This window comes from Peromyscus eremicus, chromosome 6, assembly GCF_949786415.1.
Source record: "Peromyscus eremicus chromosome 6, PerEre_H2_v1, whole genome shotgun sequence".
Classification (NCBI taxonomy): Eukaryota; Metazoa; Chordata; class Mammalia; order Rodentia; family Cricetidae; genus Peromyscus; species Peromyscus eremicus.
In genome coordinates, this window is record NC_081421.1 from 85,937,627 (window position 1) to 85,943,276 (window position 5,650).

At 38.1% G+C, this 5,650-nt stretch overlaps 1 pseudogene; it reads right to left on the reverse strand.

Moving 5' to 3' along the window:
- Nucleotides 1-1,473: 1,473 nt before the first annotated feature.
- On the reverse strand, nucleotides 1,474-2,585 carry LOC131912662 (RNA-binding protein 25-like; annotated as a pseudogene).
- Nucleotides 2,586-5,650: the final 3,065 nt, after the last annotated feature.

Sequence of the window (5,650 nt, forward strand, 5' to 3'; positions counted from 1 at the left end):
CTTCATAGATATGTTTTTAAATTTTTGGTTGCATTTTTTAGTCTAGATCCTGAAGTCTCATTCAACTCCAGACAATGAAGGGGTCCTCTTTCCCACCTTTCTGAAATGGTTTCTGTTAGTGTTCTTATGCTTCATTAAAGAACATTATTACTTTTCTGCCCCCTTTTCCATGAGGTTCCATGAGCTTTATGGGTAAGGGTTGTGCTATAAATCTATCAGCTGGGGTTGGGCACCCTGCAATCAAGTGTTCTCACATTTTAACCAGCTGTGGATTTCTGTAGTGGTCTCCATTTGTGAGACCCCTGTTTGTAGTAGTCTTCATATGTGAGATAGTGTCTTAGTATGACAAAAGGCGACACAACTGAAGATTGGAAAACATCGGGAATAGATCATGTATATGTACAGATACACAATTTCTAGGTTAGTAATATTATCTGTATGTCTTTAATATATTAAATTGTATTATAGCTTGGAAAAATCTCAAAAATAACAGATGTATTAATTTTTAAGTTTTATATAAACCAGAAATAGCTTTGCACTAAGAGAGTCTTAATAACTCTGACATTAATGTGATTACATGTTGGACCCATACTTTATGTTCTGAACTAATTTATGTCTAGAGCATTCAGATAAGCTACCAAAACATATTGAAATATGAACAAGAAAGTGCAATAAGTTAGATGAACTCTTAGAGGACTCAGTTCCCCAAGCACACGCGTGCATTGGAAGCCTGGTTCTCAGTGTGACTATGTTAAAAGCTATTTCACAGAGAAACACAAATCTGGTTTATCAGACTGTTACTCACTGCAGAATACCACGCTCTGGGAAACTCACACCATAATTTTACTAGTTACTTGGGTTGGCACAAATATCACTTTTCCTTTATGAGTCTATTGGTGAATTACGAACTGTTTAAGGGAGACCACCAAAGGAAATTTAAAAAAGACTTTTATACATACATTCACATGAACACATCAATACAGAGATACAGTAGGAATGACTGTGTGCTAGTTTTTGCACTCTAATTTTAAACTCCATGCCTTTACAAGGGCTTGCCATTTCTGATCAGGGGAGTAAGATGAGATGGTAATGGGTATGACTAGTATTAAAATTATTCATGTTGGTGCCTATACAGTACAATTTTAATATTAGGTGGAATCCTGCAAAAGAATTGGGGAGTCATTTCAGTATTTACAAGGAACAAATCAGCAGAACAAGATTACATGAGATAGGCTGTGTACAGTAGCTGCAGCTTATAAAACACCAGCAATTTGTACCTGGTGAGTATAAAGAGAACCAGGGATTTAGAGGACTTTACAACCAAGTGCATACACAGGGCACCAACAAATTAGAGGACAAAAGAATTCACATTTTCTACATTAAAAAAAAATTACAGATCTCACAAATGTCTTTGAAGACACAGAAAATTCAAAGTTCTTTGAAGGGTGTGAAAGAAGACATCTGAAATGTAACTCTGAATGTAAAAAGAGTTTTACTTCACAAGACCAATTTTCTTGGCTTCTGTTTCATATATCAATAATCTCCACATTTTGACTATAAAAACTTCTGCTTCTTCATCTAGTACTATGGCAACATCACCTAAAATGCTCTGAGGTGAACTATGTGCCATAACCTTAGGACAAACAAAATCAACTAAAGTAGTTTCTTCTTCACCTATGTATTCTATGATTTTCTTATTGATCCATGGCCGGATTCTTTGTTTCATCAGTATGGAATCCACAACAGACCAATCCAGAGGATAAGCAAAGAGCTCAGGTTTGGCTGTGGGGATTTTCTCAATAAGACTTTTAATGTGCTTGGGCTTTCTTCAGTGTTTACAGTGCCTTTGGTGGCATTTTTATCATCTTCACCATAATCCAAGGGAACAAGTTTCCTTTTGGGGGGCACATCATCACTGTCTTCATTCTCAAATTTGTTAAAGACACTATCTACAGGTAGTTTCTTCCTCTTCACAGAATTAGGTTGGCCAGGACTATTGGAAGCACCCAGTTTAAGACTTATTCCTATTTTTGGCCTATGCTCCTCAGGCTGCTGTTGATCTGGTGAGTTTTCATGAGGAATAATGATACTACAAGGAGACTCATCCCCAGGAGTGTTGGGTGCTACGTTGCCACGGGCAGAGGACAGATGGGGCCGAGCTGATGGGTCTCAGAGTGGGTTTGAGACAAGGCTTTTGCTCTGGTTCTTCTTCCTCTTCCATAGGCTCTTCCCGTTTTTCTTCTTTTTCTTGCTTTTCTTCTTCCTCCTCTTCTGATTCTGGCTCTTGCTTTATCTGAGGCTGTCTGCGCCTCTCAGCCTCTTGCTCCATCCTCTGGAGCTCTGCATCTGGATCTGGATGCCCCTCCCCCAGTAAGCGTTGCCTGATTTCCTCAAGTTCTTCCTTCTCTCTCTTCCTATCTCGTTCATCAGCTTCCATTTCTTTTTCCCTATCACGCAACCGTTTCTGAAGAGCACTCCCCCTACAGTACTTGGGATCATCTCTATCATCATCATAATCTTCTAGGAACTCTTTTAGTCGTTTAGCCTCTTTAGCCATTTCTCTTCTTCTTTCTTCTTCTCTTTCGATCTCTCATGATCTCTGTGAATAGGATGATACATCATAGTCTTATCTCTTCCTCCAACTTGATGGCTCAGAACTGAAGCAGATTCTTAAGTTCTGGAGCATTTTACTCAATACATTTTCAACTTACTTGTCTTTGTTTAATTTGAGTGTATTCCTGTTAATAAAACAAAATTAATTCCAAAAGTATAAGGGAGGGGAGGAGCCCACCTTCTTTAAAACAAATGACCAGGGGGTACCTCAATGGAAGAGCTTACTATGCTTAGCATGAAAGAGGGCCTGGGTTCTGTCCCTAGCACCAATAAGTAAGTAAATAAGGTAAGTTTACAAAAGAGATTTTGACAAAACAAAATAATAATTCACCATGGTAGTTAACTGTTTACATCTTTCTTCCAAAGATATATCATTCATGGCAGTTTCTTGCCCATAAATTTTTATTACTGGTCATCATACTTTAGATATATTGATGACATGTTTAGAGAAATCCTTGGACTTTATTAGTAATTCAGAAGATCACCAGGGGACAAAAGTTATTTGAAAACTACCAAGTTCTAAACAGTTCTTATAACAAATAAGGTGCAGCTGTTGCCATGTTTGTTTATTAAAAGGTAAAAACTGGCACGACAATTAGGGTGTTTGGCCATCCCATCCCCAGAGTAGGTCAGTTTGGGCTGTCTCTCGACCCTTGCCAGCAGTCTGTTGTGGGGGAAACTTTGTGGATTTCTGTGGGCCTCTCTAACACTTTGCTTCTTCCTATTCTCATGTGGTCTTCATTTACCATGGTCTCCTATTCCTTGTTCTCCCTCTCTGTTGTTGATCTGGATGCAGAGATCCATGACTAGGCCCCGGGTGGATCTCTGAGAGTCCAATTAGCGAGAATGAGGAGGGTTTATATGAGCGAGAATTGTTGAGACCAAGGTTGGATAAAGCACAGGGACAAATAGCCAAAGGAACGGAAACACATGAAATATGAACCAATGGCTGAGGGGTCACCAACTGGATCAGGCCCTCTGAGTGGGTGAGACAGTTGATTGGCCTGATCTGTTTGGGAGGCATCCAGGCAGTGGGACCAGGTCCTGTGCTCACTGCATGAGTTGGCTGTTTGAAACCTGGGGCCTATGCAGGGTCGCTTGGCTCGGCCTGGGAGGGGGGGACTGGACCTACTTGGACTGAGTCTACCAGGTTGATCTCAGTCTGCGGGGAAGGCTTTGCCCTGGAGGAGATGGGAATGGGGGGCGGGCTGGGGGGAAGGTGAGGAGGGTAGGAGGGGGGAGAACAAGGGCATCCGTGGCTGATATGTAGAACTGAATTGTATTGCAAAATATAAATTAAAAAAAAAAAAGGTAAAAACTGACTTGTTAGGATAATGTAACTGTGATCTTGAGTTACTAAGTTTTCTTTTCTTTGTCTTTTTTTTTTTTAACATCTTGAGGACATCCAAAACATTGTTAATATTGAACCTTGACATGGCTTCATTATGTAAATATTTCAGTTATTAAAAATATATATATATGATCTTGGAGATGCTTTCTTTGAGTCTTATAAATAAATGGTATTATGTTAAAAAAAAAAAGCTAATGGGGCTTTTATAAGGATTAGCTTAGTGTATGGTAATTAGGTCCCTGGATGCTTCTCTGTCAGAAGGGATTGATACAAGTCTCATGCAATGAGTTAGTTTTAGCTTCTGGACTAGTAATATGGTCATTCTCATAAGCGCACTATGGTCACGAAGCCATCTATTATGGGCCCTCACTAGAACTAAGCAAGTGATAACACACAGCCAGTGAACCTCCAGGTCTTTAAGTAAAATAATTACCTCTTCATATATTATATACCCTCAGGTATTTTGTGATAGCAGTGTAAGATACTTTAATATAAATTTCATCATCCTCAACTGATGAATTTTTAAAATTCATGAAAATATTTTTGTTGACATTTCTATTTTAACTGTTATTTTTATCTGACAGATTTACTTTGGATGGTGAAAATGCAGAAAGACCCAATGCTAATCACCCCCTCCCCCAAGAAATAGGACAGATATGACTGAATTTACTTAGTCATGGCTGTATTAAGATGGGTTTTTACTGCATTTTTGTTTTGATTATTTTTTAAAGGCCATGTTTACATTAAGTTTGGAGTATGTTTATGTTTTTTATTTTATAAAATGTGTTCTTTGACAGTTCACATGTATACATAACACTCTCTGATCACACGCATACCCCCTGCATTCACTTGTATAAAAGCAATCTGTTACCATTTATGAATCATTATTTCTCTTCTGAGCATCTGCATTGATTTAATTCCTTGCTTTGTAAGGTATTTGAAAGTTGCTGTATATTTTTATGAATATAAGGCTCTTCCATCTTCTGAACAATACTTTGGCATTTTGTATGGTCCATTATATTTTTTCCATGTAAGTAAATAAGGGTTTGTCTTTTAAAATTATTCTGTTGCTCAGGTTGCAGATTTGTGCATTAAATTGTTAGTTACTAAATATTAAGTCTGGAACATGATATGACATGTCGGATATAGCAAAGGTAAATTATGGCATATGGCACTATTATAAGGTGTACTATTTTTATAGCAACTTTACCCATTCTATAACCACAAATAAGTATTTGTCCAGCATGTGTGTAGTTTTAAGGAAATTATGTTGCAGCTTGTAATTACTTGCACTGAAATCCCTCTTGTCAGACTTAGAACTTGCACTGCCTCAGATGCACTTGGTCAGGAGTCAGTAGGGGATTGTGTTGGATAAGTTTTTCTAGAACCTATTAAAACTGCGATGCTTACTTTAGACATTTAAGAATACATTTGTCTTACTCTGGGATCAAGGGGAGAGAGAAAAGAAAGAAATGTCAGCTAGCATCCATAAGCTCTTGGGTTCCCTCAGAGATGCCCTGTGTGTGACTGTAAATACTAAAATGACAGCAATAAAAAGATCAGAGTGTTTAGAAAGCAGAATTGGTGACATGGATGTAAGAGGACACTTTTTTTTTCACCATTTCAGAGTAAATTAATTGGTGTTTGATCCTAACTCTACTAAGATGCTGTGCTTTCATACACAGC